At 37.4% G+C, this 17925-nt stretch overlaps 1 protein-coding gene and 1 non-coding gene across 7 annotated transcripts in view; one reads left to right on the top strand and one right to left on the bottom strand.

Annotated features, from left to right (window-relative positions):
• Positions 1-17925, bottom strand: part of MAPK10 (mitogen-activated protein kinase 10) — a 343572-nt gene that overhangs the window by 269451 nt on the left and 56196 nt on the right. The window lies entirely within an intron of this gene.
• TRNAT-AGU (transfer RNA threonine (anticodon AGU)) lies at positions 10451-10526 on the top strand. Its single transcript has one exon. It is a non-coding gene; the product is annotated as a tRNA-Thr (tRNA).

Raw genomic sequence — 17925 nt, 5'->3', positions numbered from 1 at the left:
TGAACTAGAGTACAGAGATTTAGAGAAAATATTGCCAGATCATTTGACATTCGATTATGTTGTAGACCCATCACCCAAAGTCAAATCGTACTCCATCACTTTTTATTTGGTTTTCTTTATGCCCCCACTCCCCTCACTGACTTCCATTCAATCCATTAAATATTTATTGAGCACCCAATGTGTATCAAATATTGTGCTGGTTCTCAGGAATGTAATGATGAAAACAGTTTACCCTCAAGGAACTTATGCTCTAGAAAGAAAAATAACTATAATAAGAAGGGTTAGTCTTCAGATTTCTGGTATAGGATGTGACACAGGCAAAGGTCTCAAATCTCTGCACTGATCACCACTATACAACTAGAACGTCAAAATCATAGTATGTACTCTTTTTTTAAAATGTTTATCGATCAATTTTCAGAGAGAGAGGAAGGGAGGAAGAGAGAGAGTGATTTGTTGTTCCACTTATATATGCATTCATTGGTTGATTTTTGTATGTGCCCTGACCAGGGATGGAACCCACAACGTTGGCATATCAGGACAATGCTCTAAACCAGTGGTCCCCAACCTTTTTGGGCCACAGACCGATTTAATGTCAGAAAATATTTTCACGGACCAGCCTTTAGGGTGGGATGGATAAATGTATCACATGACCAAGACAAGCATCAAGAGTGAGTCTTAGACAGATGTAACAGAGGGAATCTGGTCATTTTTTTAAAATAAAAATCATTCAGACTTAAATATAAATAAAACGGAAATAATGTAAATTATTTATTCTTTCTCTGTGAACCGGTACCAAATGGCCCACGGACCGGTACTGGTCCGCAGCCCGGGGGGTTGGGGACCACTGCTCTAAACAAATGAGCTACCCGGCCAGGGCACTCATTTTTAAAGAGTAAAAACTGCTTAGCTGTCTTTTCTCTATTCAAATGCTCTTATTTTTTTTCCTCTCTCATTTTAAATTTCTCAGCCATTTCACTGGCATTTCAGGCAGCTGTTTTTTCATTTCAGAGCAATCAATGTATGAACATTTTAAACAGAAATAAAGCGCTTTGGTTGCAAATTTATTTTTCTGCTCGCATACATGTGCATAATCACTTGGATTTACATGATGGTGTTAGCCAGCTAAAGTCAGCAAGTCTTCCTGAAAAAACGTTTGATTCAATGATGACAGACATGCTGTCATTTTTCATTTAGGCCTCATTGCCTAATAATAGCAAGGTAACGTTATTAATAAACTACTGGCATAGCTAGTTAGGGAATGTACAATCTCCAATTACATACAGTTTTTAATTCACTACGGCAAAACGCTCACTACTTTTCCACATATGATTCCCAGGCCCATCTTCAGTGAAACTGAACCACAGCCTTCGTAGACCAGTCATTAGTATTCAACATAAGAAACAATTGCTTGGAACAGGAAACACAGAAGCCAGACATTTGGCAGCATCACACAGAGTTCACTGCTGAAGTCAACTGGCAAAGCACTCTGGGCTGACAGTAACTGGCCTCTGTTGCCATGGGAACAGCAGTGAGCTGTGTTAGTAAACAGTTTGGGTTTTCTCACCTGCCAGGGCATAAATTCAGAATTTACTTCTGATTTTTAAGTCCATTATTTCTAAGTGACCTATTTATGGAAATCATTCTGAAGCAAAATCATTCTCTGCTTCAGAAAACATATCTATACATTTGTAAAAATAAATATCTGAACCTTAAAGTATCAAAACACAATTAAATTTAATTGAGCAAAATATTTGATAAAGAAGTCTCTCTCTCTCTTCATTCTTACAGTTTCTTATTTGCCAAAAACTAGTTCTTAAAATTATATAAGTAAAATATTAAAAATGTGAAGGTAATACTAATCACCAAGAAAAAAGACCCTTCCAAACTCAGGGTAAGGAGCCAAACCACTTTTTAATTTTATCTCAAGCCATAGTTGTATATTTCAAGTTGTAAAAAAGAAAAAAAATCATATTTATTTTGAATATCTCTCATCCTCACTCATAGCCAAATGAACTAAGTGAGGCTGCTTCCTGCCCACTTTTGACCCAAACATTTTCATACAGTAATTCTTCTGCCTTGATAATTACAATAATGATTATTCCTAAATTACAGATGTATAAAGTATAACAGACAAAAATAGGTCTCGACCAGAAAAATTTAGGGAGAACACCTGAGTGCAAGCTTCTATATCTGCACTCTCTTAACTCATATCTAGCTTTGTTAAACTTCTTCTTCAACTTTTTCAATTTCATGCTAAATCATATTATCCCATAAAGTCTACAAGTAAAAGACCTATTTAGTTTTTTGCTCTGAACAGCCTATCTCCCCTTATCAATAGTCACTAAAACATGACCATCAACCTCTTCTGTGACTTCTATTTTCATTGATCAATAAACATTTACCAAATATCTATCTGTCCTACACTATGCGCCTGACGAAAGAGGAAATAATACAATGATAAATCAAACATGTTTCCTAATTTTGGAGAGCTATTCTAGTGGGAAAATATAAATGGCTGTGCCACAATTGGGGAAGCACTGTAGAAACAGATTAAAAGTGCAATGAGGTAAAAAGTCATTTTGCTTAGGGAAATAGGAAAGGTCTCACTGAGAAAGCAAGGTTTTTACTGGTATCTGAAACAAACAAACAAAAAAAGTCTTATACATGGTAGGCAGGAAGGGCAGGTGCTAAAATGTAATATTCCAAAAGTTAAAGACATTACTCTCATTTATACATAAAGTAAACACATATCAAATAGTTTATTTGACTTTCAGAGATTTATACCATCTATTAGACAAAATTACTTGCATAGCTATGAACAGGAATCATTTGCGTTGCTATCCGTTTCCTACAAATTAGTTTTTACAACAAAAAAGTTGTAAAATAGGCTGGCCAGTAGAAAGTCAATCAACTCTGCATACCCTCATGGAATCAACAATGCCCAGAGGATCCTCTTGATAATATGCAGTAATCCCTTTAGTTTATTTCCAAGTCTTCAACAATTTTTGCTGATAGTAAAGAGGTAGTCCAGATTTGGAGAAAATATATTTAAAAACAGAAATATATGGGAAAGCAAGTCCTTGGATATGACTAAAGATGAGGCTATGGGAAGAGAGAAATGTCATTTCAGTCATAGAAAGAAGTTAAGATTATACTGGAATGGTGATTTGGTGTCAAATTGTGAAGGCAAGAGTTTAGACTTTGTTCAAAGCCATTGAGAAGCCAACCAGGATTTTAAATCTTTGAGTGTCAAACTAAAAAATGCTTTCTGTTTCCTTACTTTTAGTTCATTTATTCAAATCTGCATTTTCTACATATGACTTATTTGGGAATATTTCTTTTTTTTTAAAGAGAGAGAAAGGAGCAGACTGACAGAAAGGGAGAGAGATGAGAAGCATCAACTCATTGTTGCACTTCAGTTGTTCATAGATTGCTTTCTTATACATGCCTTGACTGAGTGTTATAGCTGAACCAGTAACCCCTTGCTCAAGCCAGCAACCTTGGTTTCAAGCCAGGAATCTTGGGCTTCAAGTCAGTGACCTTTGGGCTCAAGCCAGCAACCACAGGCTCATGTCTAGATCCCACACTCAAGCCAGCAACTAGTGTTCAAGCTAGTGTGCCCACACTCAAGCCTGATGACCCGAGCTCAAGCCAGCAACCTTGAGATTTTGAACCTGAGTCCTCAGTGTCCCAGGTCGATGCTCTATCCATTGCACCACCATCTGGTCAGGCTGGAATATTTCTTAATCTAATATTTAATTTCCTCCTGTTTCTTTTCTAAAACTTAAAATATATCTCTACTTGTATCCATATTTTTATCCATAAATGCTAACCTAGAAAAAAGTCATGTCGATTCTGAAAACAGCAAAGCAACTATCACTCTTGTTTTAAGATCACTTCCCTGAGAGAGTTTGTTTCCATCATATAAGAAAATAAATATCAGGGGGATAGGGGATATGGGTGAAAAAAGGAAAGAGATTAAGAAGTACAAATTGCCAGTTATAAAAACAGTCAGGGGTCAGCCCTGGCAGGTTGGCTCAGGGGTAGAGCGTTGGCCTGGCATGCAGGAGTCCTGGGTTCGATTCCCGGCCAGGGCACACAGGAGAAGCGCCCATCTGCTTTCCACCTTTCCCCCTCTCCTTCCTCTCTGTCTCTCTCTTCCCCTCCCGCAGCCAAGGTTCCATTGGAGCAAAGATGGCCCGGACGCTGCGGATGGCTCTGCGGCCTCTGCCTCAGGCACTAGAATGGCTCTGGACACAACAGAGCGACACCCCAGAGGGGCAAAGCATCGCCCCCTGGTGGGCATGCCGGGTGGATCCCGGTCGGGCGCATGCAGGAGTCTGTCTGACTGCCTTCCCGTTTCCAGCTTCGGAAAAATGAAAAAAAAAAAAAAACAGTCAGGGAGATGTAAAGTACATCCTAGAAAACACAGTAATATTGTAATAACTATGTACAGGGCCACTTGTGTACCAGACTTATCAGGATGATTACTTTAAAATGGTCTAATCACTTTGTTGTACACCTGAAACTAATATAATATTGTATGTCAACTATAATTGAAAATTATAAGTTAAAAAAATTATTAGTTTAAAAAAGCAAATATAATTTCAGTAACTAAATGATAGTCATACCCAAGAATTAAAATGATTAAGAATCAAAGAAAAAGTAATTCTGAAATATGATGATAAAGCACAAGAACTGTCATTTATTTCAAGTTTCAACAAAAATTGAAATAAACTCAAAAGTGACATCATATGTACATGTAGGTTTTGTGAGGGGCAGGTGAGGGACTGCTTTGAATTCTAGATATTTCTAAGTGACTAAAGTAAGCTTAAAGTCTATAATTCAAGCACTGGTCTAATGACCTTGTAAGTTTGTGCAGTCATTCAAATTGTAAACCATGTCTCACAGGATGGCCAAAAGAAAAATATAAAGCATAACTAGTGTCATCTACTAGAGAATATAATTTTCAGATGATTTACAATGGTATGAATTCAGCTAAATCTCCAAAAAAAAACCCATTTAGGTCCATTAGTTAGAATATAAACATATCTTTATATAGCTTACATTGTCATAGAGTCCATGGGTGCGTGTTACATAAACTTTCAGACTGTGTTTTTAATCTGCTAAGAGTAAATTTATTAGCTTTTCTGATAGAACCCCAATTCCATTCAACTGACCTAATATTTTTTATAAGGAACTCTTACATGTGTGCACGATTTGGGATCTAGGGAGCTAGAAGAGTGTTAGAAAGTGTAACATTGTTTATAATGCAAGGAACTTTAAGAGAAGTACACAGGGCTCTGGAGTTTCACAGAAAGAAGGAAATGCTTTTGGTTGGGATAGGAAGAGAGAGTTGGAGGTGACTGACATAGACCTGCACAAATATGATTTTGAAAAGTAATCAACTGTCCAAGTGATGTGGAGATGTTTTCTCTAAATCTATGGACTCTACTTGACCAATGTCACCTTGTTAAATCTAATTGTCTAAATAAAAAATGTCATTAATTAATTAATTTTAAAAAAAGGTAGAGATGGAAAGCAAGGTTATCCCAGGAAACAAAAATAGCTAGAAAAGAATGCAAAAACAGGAAATAAACACATGTGACCATTCTCAAGTTTGTAATGGTGAAGAGTCTAGTTTGGTTGGAGCATAGACATGTTGGGCAAATGGGAAAGTAAAAAATAAATGGTAGAATGATAACGTATTGTAATGTCCTTGAACTCCTGGTTGAGAAGTTTGTAGTTAACTCTGAGGCCTGAGGGAATAATTAATTAAAGATATGTAAGTATTAGTCTGAGAGTCTTGCATTAGGATTAAAAAAGTGAGGGAGATCACCAGTAAGTAGCCATTATCTCAGCCAAGACAAGAAGCAACGGATGAATGAGTCCTTAACTGGAGCTCTAACAATGGACTTACACAGGCAATAGTCATTTTCCAGGTAGACCTATAAAATGTATCAACAAGGAAATATAACTATGGGAGATAGATCTCTCAAAAATTACTCTGATTTTGACCCTGATCCATTAGGAGAAATATGATATAATTAATATTAATAGAAAAGTAAAAAAAAGAAATTAATTTATTCCAAAGAAAGAAAATGGTTTGGAAACATGGCATATTTCAAACTGAAGGTTAAGTAGGCATTTGAAGATAAAGAATAGGGTTTAAGGCTCATCTATGTGTGATCTTTGGACATCTTTTTAATACTTTAAACCTCCAAGAAGATAAATAGATATGAATGATATTTTTATCTAACACAAAAAATAGACTGATTTTTATCTTGCATTTTCTTCTGAAAAAGTAAAACATCTAACATTATAATCTTATATTTCTACATCAAGTTTAAAATAGTCTTTTTTCTTTGCTGACTTGCTATCCTGACTTTGAGATTATAGAGAAAAAAAAAGGTTAAGAAAATACACTTGTAAGAGAACATGGTGATTTAGCAAATGCCTCTATTCCTGTATTCTTACATGAATTTCTGTAGGTCATCCCCGTTTTTGCAAATGAGAATGTGTCTCATGTCATGACTTAGTAAATAGCCTACTTTGGTGCATCTCTCTATAAATAATACCCACAAGCTACTTACCTGAAGACTCACTCAACTATTAGCTCTGTTTAGAATAGAATGAGGGAACGACACACTTGATCTGCTGACCAAGGAGAAAGATTTTCTAAGCTATCTGGGATTAGGAAAAGAAATCATTGAGAAGGGTGTAAAAAGGACAAATACAAGGTAATGGAAAATTATTTGACTTGTGTGATGGCCATACAACATAATCAACACTTCAAATGCTATAGAAATGTTTATCTGAAACTTACATACTCTTATTGATCGATGTCACCCTGTTAAAGTTAATTTTCTAAATAAAATTTTTAAATTTTTAAAAAAGTTTTAAAAAGCAATCAGTGAACAACTAAAGTACCGCAATGAAGAACTGATGCTACTCATCTCTCTTTCTTCTTGTCTGTCTGTCCCTCTCTCTGTCTCTCATTAAAAAAAAAAGAAAGAAAGAAAAAAAGGGAAAAAGAAGATGCCTGGCACATAGTCAGCTGCTCTTTAAGAACTACTATCCTCAGCAGCAGCACATTCAAAAGCTGAAAACTTCGGGCATTGATATTTCTTCCATTTATAAAATTGAAAAATATTTCTACAATCTCACATTAAAGTGGGAAAACAAGGACTCCTTTCAAAAACAATGTGTTATAGGAGAATATTCTTTATTAGCACTGGGATCTGGCCTCTATTTCAGTTATTTTTATTGTTGTTGTTATTTTGTAATTTTGTAACTTTCACCCTTGCTTAAAAATTCTACTTCATATTCTATAACTAAAATGAAAAAAAAATGCACCTTCAAATGCAGTCCCACATCACCCAGTGATGCTATTCAATGTTCACATCACCACCGTTGTCACAGGTAGCTGGTCAGATACACAAAGAGCAGATGAACTCTGTCATGGAGATTTCTGGACACCCCTATGCTCACATACTGCATCAATGTAGTAAGTAACGGGAACTTGTGCTCAGGAAGTCAAGAGACCAGGGCCCACACTGCCTTCAGCCACCAGCCACCTGCATTCAACAGTCTGCAGGATAATTTCATAAAGGAGATGTTTCTAGCAATACTGATATAAATACAAAATCAACCGTGGTGACTTTTTCTTTGCTGGCCATAGCCTGAAAATCATTTGTAGTGGTTAAAACTGGCTCCAGATACAGTCATTCTTGGTTCAAATCCCATTACCTTCTCAGAGTATGACCTTGGGCAAATTACTAACCTCTCTCTTTCATAAAGTAGAGATAATGATAGAATCTTCTTCATTGAACTGTTGAGAAAAACCAAGAAGTTAAGGCGTGTGAAGAGATTTGAGCAGTGCCTGGCACACACTAGTAATCTCACTAAATGTAATCTAAACTAGCAGATATATGAGATATATGTGCCAGACCCTTGTAGCCTAAGGATTAGGTGCTGCTCTCTTTTGAACTGTTAGAGTATGTTAGTAACACCCTCTGCAAATTTACAATACCATCCATCTTGATTTTTATTCAAAAGTACAGAAAATATATCTCAAATGGGTCATCCATTTCTCTACCAAATAATATATGACTCAGTAACTCGATAAAGTGTAGTTTTCTGATCAATATGCATAGTACATTGGCTTCTCCATTAGTAACTTCCTTGCAAGCAACATAAATATAACACCAATATTTGTAAAAATAGCAGTAGGTAATGTTAATGGAGAAGTTGATTCTAAAATTGCTAGCAGCCTAGAAATCCACTGAAATGTTTTCAACTTCCTAAGCTTGAGTCCTGTTTTTAAAATATTATTTACTTCCTTGAGGCACTATTTATGATGGCTTGCTCTCAGTTGTTATTTTCTTTCTAATTTTTCACTGTGTGATTTACTGGTTTTTCTTCTCTGGGAAGATTCTTTATTCCTTTTCTGATGTGGAATGCTTTTGATGAAGGTAGCTTTAATTACTCTATATCTCCCACTGTGGCATGGGTCAGATTGTTACTTTTAAGATGGACTGTTATACAGGTTTTCTGTGAAAGCCCAAGGTCAGAAACAGGCCCAGAAATACAAAATATGAGGAAACCAAATTTCCAAGCACTATATGATTACACAGCTTTAAGTTAAACACACACACACAATCATGAGGATTGTAAACACCTGTCCTCAGAAACAAATATCACTTCTAACATGCTAACAGGTATAATACATTTATATTGCTTGAATAGTATAAATGTGTTTAGATTTTTAAAAAAGGACACGAATTTTAAAAGCTTAAAACATAGAGTGATATTAAGCAGATAAAAAACTGTAAATGGGAAATCCTAGGCTCTTCTTATTTATTAGTTTTATTGGTAATTCAGAGCGAAGCTCTACCTTTTCTATGATTCTCAATTACTGCATAACATTTTAAAATATCACTGACCTTACATTATAAGACACTTTCAGGATAATTGCTGCTTGGAGTTTGAGGAACTGCATTCCAACATGATCACTAAGAATAACAATTCTTCATCTTGAAGAACTACTGCAACTTTAACAGGTTGTCACTACGTTTCCCCACCAAATGATGCCAACTATTACCTTCCCCCTTTGCAGAGAAAGACCCCACAGTTCAGTTTCTGCCTCAAGTATTACAGTAGATGTGTGAGGCTCCTTACTTCCTAGATGGCTGCTTGTAATTTTTGCTATTATAAATTAGACTGGATGAATATCCTTATACAGTTTTTATTATAAACATAAAATGCATTTTAGAGGGATTATTAAACATTTCTAGAGTGCTTATTACTACATACTGTATTGTCAAATTACTTTTCAAGAATGTTGTACCAGAAGAGATCTGCCTGTTGATTTTACTTAGGTGTATGCACAGTGTTTTTTTTCTAAAGTAAATAAGAGAAACTATAACTTTGGAAGAGTATTACATTTTCTGATGCTAAGAAAGATATATTAAGCAAGCAAAATTAAGTGAACAAATTTAAGTCCCTCAGCCTCAGATGCAGATTTGCTTTAAAATTTCTTCCCCTAGACTTAATATTTTTAAAGAGTTTTAATAATTTCTGATATATACCAAAAAAAATTTTTTAAGTTTCTTCTCCAAAGCAGTAAAAAGTTTTACACTGAAGGTTCTCTGTTCTGTGCAAGTAAGTCTGTACTCCTATTCTTAAGTGAGACTTGTCTATAAGTTTCCCTTGAAAGGACACCATTAGTAGAGTGCGATCCTCTTAAGAAATGCTTCTGTATCCCAAAAAAACTGGTGGGGAAAAGAAATGCTCTGTAAACAATACTGATAGTGCTCTATATTTAAACCTACCTTTATATTGAAGCTTGCATTTCTCCAGAGGCAACACCAGGTACACAAAACCAACACCACACCCACACCGTACAGCAAAGAAGCAGAGAGATAACAAAAGGAAGACTTGGTATCCAATCCTGAGCTACCCATATATAAATAGATGACTTATCAAATGCATCAAAAAACAACATTCACATTCATTGAGTCTTACTCAATTTCTTGTAATAATGCTTTGTAGCTTTCGTTATATAGGTCCTTCACATCGTTTGTTAAGTTTATTCCTTATTATTTTATTCTTTTTGTTGTAATTGCAAAAGAAATTTTGTTGTTCTTGTAATGGCAAAATAAATTGTTTTTGTTATTGTTATTATTTCTGCAATTTCATTGTTAGTATATAGGAATCCAGTGGACTTTTGTACATTGATGTTGTATCCTGCAACTTTACTGTATTTGTTTATTGTTTCTAACAGTTTTTTGGTAAAGTTTTCTATATACAGAATCATGTCATCTGCAAAAAGTGACACTTCACTGTTCCTTCCCAATTTGTATGCCTTTTATTTTTTTTCTCTTGCCTGGCTGCTCCGGTTAGAAATTCAAGTACTATGTTGAATATAAGTGGTAAGAATGGACATCCAGCCCTGGCCGGTTGGCTCAGCGGTAGAGCGTCGGCCTAGTGTGCGGAGGACCCGGGTTCGATTCCCGGCCAGGGCACACAGGAGAAGCGCCCATTTGCTTCTCCACCCCTCCGCCGCGCTTTCCTCTCTGTCTCTCTCTTCCCCTCCCGCAGCCAAGGCTCCATTGGAGCAAAGATGGCCCGGGCGCTGGGGATGGCTCTGTGGCCTCTGCCCCAGGCGCTAGAGTGGCTCTGGTCGCAACATGGCGACGCCCAGGATGGGCAGAGCATCGCCCCCTGGTGGGCAGAGCGTCACCCCTGGTGGGCGTGCCGGGTGGATCCCGGTCGGGCGCATGCGGGAGTCTGTCTGACTGTCTCTCCGTTTCCAGCTTCAGAAAAATGAAAAAAAAAAAAAAAAAAAAAGAATGGACATCCAGCCCTGGCCGGTTGGCTCAGTGGTAGAGCGTCGGCCTGGCTATGGAAGTCCCGGGTTCGATTCCCAGCCAGGGCACACAGGAGAAGCGCCCATCTGCTTCTCCACCCCTCCCCCTCTCCTTCCTCTCTGTCTCTCTCTTCCCCTCCTGCAGCCGTGGCTCCATTGGAGCAAGGATGGCCCAGGCGCTGGAGATGGCTCTGTGGCCTCTGCCTCAGGTGCTGGAGTGGCTCTGGTCACAACAGAGCGAAGCCCTGGAGGGGCAGGGCATCACCCCCTAGTGGGCATGCCGGGTGGATCCCGGTCCGGCGCATGTGGGAATCTGTCTTACTGCCTCCCCATTTCCAACTTCAGAAAAATACAACAACAACAACAACAAAAAAAAAGAATGGACATCCTAGATTTGCTCCTCATTTGAGGAAAAGCTTTCAGTTTTTCACCAGTGAGTATTCTGAGGGTTTGTCATATATAGCCTTTACTATTTGAGGTACTTTCTTTCTATACCCATTTTATTGAGTGTTTTATCAAAATGTTTTCTCTACATCTATTAATAAGATCATGATTTTTATCTTGTTAATGTGTTGTACTAACTACATTGATCGATTTGTGAATGTTGAACCATCCTTGTGATCCTGGAATAAACCCCACTTGATTGTGATATATTATTCTTTTAATGTATCATTGTATTCAATTTGTTAATATTTTTGTTTAGGATTTTTGCATCTGTAGTGATCAGGGAAGTTGGTCTGTAGTTCTCTTTTTTTGTTATCCTTGCCAGGTTTTGGTTATCAGGATTATGTAGGCGTCCTAAAATCTGTTAGGAAATACTGCCCCTTCTTCAATTTTGGGGGAGAGTTTGAGAAGGATAGGTGCCAAATCTTCTTTGACTGTTAGGTAGAATTCATTAGTGAAGCCCTCTGATCCTGAACTTTTTAGTTCATGAGAGGTTTTTGATGGTTGTTTCGATTTCCTCACTATTTGATCGTCTGTTTTGATTTTTCAGTTCTTCATGATTCAGTATTAGATGGTTATATATTTCTAGAAACTTATTCATTTTTTCTATATTATTGAATTTGGTGGCATATAGTCTTTCAAAATATAGGGAGACCTCAGGTTATGACACAGTTCCGTTCTTACAACAGTGATGTAACCAGAATTTTGGTGTAAGCTGAAATACACCCTAGCCTAAGCCACTTACCTATCCTAACACAGTTGTAAAATCATAATCTAGAACATAAAACACAACTAAACCACAGAAAAAGGAAAGGGACATAAATATACTGTACTGTACACTGTAATGCATACTCTTCCACCACACACAACCACACTAGCTTGCCCACATAGTCTGTAAGTGCAATGCTAACTTCTCAATAGTTTTAAGTTAAACACTCACTTCTCAATAGTTTTAAGTTTTTATGGGAGTGAGCATCATAAACTCAAAACATTATATGTTGTTGAAACTGTCATAACCCGAGGACCCTCTTTATTCTAGTATAATCCTTTGTATTTCTGTGATGTCTGTGGTAACTTCTTTCATTTCTGATTTTATTTCAGTATTTTCTCTTTTTCCTTAGTGAGTCAAATCAACATAGTTAAAGTGTCCATATTACCCCTAAGCAATATACAGATTTAATGCAATACCCATCAAAATTGCAATGTCATTTTTTAAATAAAACAAAAAATATCATATTTATGTAGAACCACAAAAGACCCCAGATAGACAAAGCAATCCTGACAAAAAAGAATGAAGCCAGAGGTTATCACACTCCCTGACTTCAAATTATACTACAAAGCTGCAATAAACAAAACAGGATGGTATTGGCAGAAAAACAGACACACCCACTACTGGACCAGAATTGAGATTTCAGAAATAAACCCACATGTATAAGGGCAAATAATTTTGATAAAGGTGCCAAAACATACAATGAAGAAAAGAAAGCCTCTTCAATAAATAGTGCTTGAAAATTTGAAAAGTCACATGCAAAAGAATGAGGAAATAATTGTTGCCATACATAAAAATTAACTTGAAATTGATCCAAGACCTAAATATAAGATCTGAAATAATAAATTACATAGAAAAAATAGGCACTAAACTTATGGACCTTAGTCCTAGAGAATATTTTATAAATTTGGCCCCAAAGGTAAGGGAAATAAAGGCAAAAATAAATGAATCAGAGTATATTAAACTAAAAAGTTTATGCATAGCAAAAGAAACTGTCAACAAAAGAGAAAGGAAAAAAAACCAAATGAGAGAAGATATTTACATGCCACAACTCCAGCAAAGGCTTAATATCTAAAATATAAATAACTCAGATATCCCCAAAATAAATAAACAATCTAATTAAAAAATGGACAGAGGACCTGAACAGATACTTCTCCAAAGAAGATATACAAATGGTCAATAGATATATAAAAAGATGCTCAATTTCACTAGCTATTAGGGGAATGCAAATTAAAACTACAATGAGATACCACCTCACACTTATTATCAACAAGACTAGTAATGACAAGTGTTGGAGAGGTTGTAGAACAAAAGAAACTCTCGTTCACTGTTGGTGAGAATGTAAACTGGTACAGCCAATGTAGAAAACAGTATGGAGGTTCCTCAAAAGATTAATAATAGCATTATTATATAACCTAGCAACCACTCTTCTGGGTATGTACTCAAAAAATTTGAAAAACACATATTTCACAAAGATATATGCAACCCAATGTTCATAGCAGCATTATTTATGGTGATCAATACAAGAAAACAACCAAAGTGTTCTCCAATAGATGATTGGATAAAGATGGAGTACATACATATATATAATGGAATACTACTCAGCCATAAGGGAAGATGAAATACTGCTATTTGCAGCCATAAGGATGGACCTTGAGAATATCATGCTAAGAGAAATAACACAGAAAGAAAAAGTTAAGAACCATATAATTTTACTCATATGTGGGATATAAAACTGAAAACAACAATTGAACAAATAAGAAAAACAAGCAAACAAAAACTCATTGACACAGACAACACTACGGTGGTTACAAAAGAGAAGGGAGTTGAGGTAGATAGTAAGGGTAAAGGAGGTCAAATAAATGGTGACAGAAGATGATTTGACTATGGGTAGTGGGTACTCAATAAAATATACAGATCATATATAAGTGTCACTTAACATGAATACAGCCCAAAGTAAACCAGTTTCCCTGCTCTGATCTAGTCCAATATGAGGCCCATAAAGAAGTCCAAAGTCACACAGAGGGTTACTAGAAAATTCAAAAAGTTTTCTCCTTCCAAGAGGAGTACCCTCTCCCACTACACACCACTGCATTCTCTGAGAAAGCTATATTCCAAAACCAAGTCTCATCATGTGTTATGGAGCACTGCTATGAATGTGAGCTGCCTCACTCTTCCTCTTCCATCAGAGATTCTCCCATAGTCCTTAGCATCCAGGCCTATGAGGTTCCTTTACACATTTGTGCTTTTGTTTATGCTCTTCCCCATTCCCAGCAGAAGCCTGCTTCTGTGTTCTCCTTTACAAGTCCTGCACACCACCTTTGGCCAAATTCAAATGCTATGATTTTAGGAAGCTTTCTTTTGAAGCCCTCATAAAAACTTCCTTCTTTGAAGTCTTACAGTACTTCTAAGCAGTATATTTATCTGTTAACTATGTTTTCTGTTCTGCAGTGTTTTTCTTATCTCCCTAAATCACCTATAAATTTCTTGAGAGTTAAGGCTCTGTCTTCTTCTTTTTTTGAACCCTCCTAGCATTCTATTGTATTGCTGAGTTGCTAAGTAGTGAAGAAATAGTTTTGACTGATTGGCCTCACTCTCTTCCATGGTGAATAAGGATACTGTATCCTGGAAATTATGTGCCATGCTAGTTTAGCATCCATATTAGTTTCCTAGGACTGACATTATGTTCCACAAGCTTGGCTTAGAACAACAGACATTTATTCTTTCAGAGTTCTGGAGGCTACAGGTCAAGATGTTGGCAAAACCATGCTGTCTCTGAGGTTCTAGAGGAGGACCCTTACTTTTGTCTTCTAGCTTGTGATGGTTGCCAGCAATCTTTGGCATTCCTTGACTTATAGATGCATCATTCTGATCTCTGCCCTTTCTCCTGTGAGTCTTTGTCTCTGTGTCCAAATTTCCCTTTTCTTTTAAGGACACCAGTCATAATGGATTTAGGGCCTCCCAAACCAAGAATGATCTTTTTGAATCTTATCTTTCTTCTTTTTTTTACAGAGACAGAAAATCAGAGAGAGGGACAGATAGGAACAGACAGGAAGGAAGAGAGATGAGAAACATCAGTCTTTCATTGCAGCTCCTTAGTTGTTTATTGATTGCTTTCTCATATGTGACTTAACTGGAAGGCTCTAGCAGAGTGAGTGACTCCTTGCTCAAGCCAACAACCTTTGGGCTCAAGCTAGTGACCATGGGATCATCTCTATGATCTCATGCTCAAGCCAGCTACCCCATGCTCAAGCTGGTGAGCTCATGCTCAAGCCAGCAACCTAAAGGTTTCAAACCTGGGTCCTCCGCATCCCAGTCTGATGTTCTATCCACCGCACCGTCGCCTGGTCAGGCAGATCTGATCTTATCTTGATTACATCTGCCCCAACTCTATTTCCAAATAAAGTTACAACCATAGGTTCCAGGTATATGTGGATTTTGGAAAGACACTATTCATCCAATAAATACAACCTCTAATCTCTTCAAGATTGATTTTATAGAGAATATAAAATATAAATAATCACTGCAGAATAAATAAGATTCCAAAATAAATCAAATAGACTTATACATTTATTATATTTTTTCAAAGATTATTGTAATTTAGAATACATGGGGAAACCCACTAAAATACAACTAAAAACATCAGAGAAAAATTTATAATTATAAAATATGGCTGATTTTAGGTTGTCCTGCCTCATATATCTCAAATTATCTATAGACTTTAATGCTTCAGAAATCCCTAAAAGGACTCATTGAAAAGCTAATTAATCAGGCAGTATAAATGAAAGGAAGGACAGATTTTGTTGCGTCACTTGAAGGGCTTCATCTCATCTCTAACTGTAGTTATTTATTTATTCCTATAGTCATTGTAGGAGTTATATAAATCAAGTAGGTAGACCTAGTCCCCAGCCGCCAGGAGTTGGAATTATAGATATTCACATTCATCAATAATTTATATATGGCTGGCAATAGAAAAAAGTCCCTGACTTTGCTAAAGTCACAGTTCTGCCATTATTAGTTGTGGGATCTGAGCAAGTTATCTAACCTCTTTCTAAATAACTTCTTCACTTGAAAATTGAAGTGGGACAACCTAGATTATCTCTGTAAATTCCTTCCAACTCTAAGTGTAAAAGAAAAACATCTACATTTTTGGATCATGAGTTAGAAGATATCTCAGAAGTTAAATAACAAAAGAAACCATTATCACTCACTCTTCAGTTCAAAATTTCAAAAGACTAGAAAATTAAATGTACTTTATCATCATTTCAGTTAAAAAAGAGTGAGTAATATTTGAGTTAGGGAACCAGAAACTTATTGTCAGAGGATAAAAGGCACGATGGACCTGGGAGAGGAGAATGAGGTACTAGCAAGGCAGGTAATGTAAATCTGAGCTTTGGGTCTTGGAGGGTACAGGTGAGTGGAAAGCAGGGAGGGAAAATTCACTGAAAAGAGTAAAAGCAAATAACAGGGCAAGGGCCAGAAGTATTTTTTAATGGAAATTATAGAGAGAAAAATATTGAAAAATAGTTTTGGGCTTGAGACTTGAAGCATTATTTACCTGGCAAAAATGAAGGCATACATAGGTGAGTTGTTTTCAGACAATTGCTGTTAAATAATCAGAATAGATACTCTCAGCTAGAGGATGGAAAGTCCTGAGTCATCCATGGGAAAAAAGTATAAAGCACTGCAACGTCACAGTATTAGAAGAAACTCCGATCCAGCTGTCACAGACCCTGTTGGTACTGTGCTATTTTCCTTCCATGAACCTCCATTTTCTCAACCACAGCTGCCGTGGATGGTTCCAATAAGCTCAGACTCAACTTATTTTGGCAGCAACCAACTCAGGCAGAAACCATACTTCTACTTTATGCCTGGGCCTTGTATAACTGCAAGAAAGCCTGCTGGGCCCCTGATCAAGCTCAGCCTGAAAGTGCTAGAGGAATCCTTCCCCCCCAATGACACTTCAACCAACAGGGACTGCAGCCACTGTCCCCAAGTGCTCCTGTCTCAAGTCCTTAAGCAGACAACCCTGGAGTACCTCATTCATGTTTGTCTTTCAAGAAGTCTTAACCAACTGAGCCCCAAATGCACATCATCAAGACCTCTTCCTCTTCCCCACTCACCTCTCCCTCACTCATGCCCTTTGAAATAACCTTTGAGGAGATGATGTCAGAGTAATGGCGCGGTAAGAAGTGACACCGATAAATCTCCCCCAAAACTCAACAAGATCTTCAACCAGAAACAGAAAAACCTATCCTTGGAGCCTCCAGATGTTTCACAATACACCCAAAGGTATGGTCGAGCAAAAAATTGGCTAAATATATAATCAAACCCCGAAGGAAATAGGGAATAAGAAATGCTCCACCTTCCTCACTAACCTAAACAGGGCTGCTTTCACTGGGAACTGAGAATATAGAAACTAAGGCAGGCAAAGGGGGTGAATAGATCCAGGCCATGGCACAAATGGCCGAACCAGGCTGTAGCACGGAGATCCAAGCCAAGGAAAAACTGTGCCTGTGGCAACCCAGGCAATACAAGCTAACACTCGCACCAAACCCAGACAAAGAACGACAAGTGGGGCAGCCATTTTCCTGATCTCCTGGTCAGCGCGCGCAGATAGTGGGCGAGAGATTCCTCCGAGTGCCTCAACAATGGGCACTTGTGTTACCCCACAGAGAGGTAGAGTCAGGGGCCTTTGTGTGGTCTGAAAGCAGAATCTCGGGCCGCCCCAGCACCCTGAAAAAGCCGCGCACAGGTAGGGAGCGAGAGCCAATTCCAATGCTGGAACGTTTCCATGAGGGCGGCGGTTTCACACAGAGGGTGAGACTGCTGGCCTGATATC

The sequence above is a fragment of the Saccopteryx bilineata genome, chromosome 5 (genome assembly GCF_036850765.1).
Source record: "Saccopteryx bilineata isolate mSacBil1 chromosome 5, mSacBil1_pri_phased_curated, whole genome shotgun sequence".
NCBI classification, from domain to species: Eukaryota; Metazoa; Chordata; class Mammalia; order Chiroptera; family Emballonuridae; genus Saccopteryx; species Saccopteryx bilineata.
The sequence above is the reverse complement of the archived record's forward strand: the minus strand, read 5'-3'. Positions and strand labels throughout refer to the sequence as shown.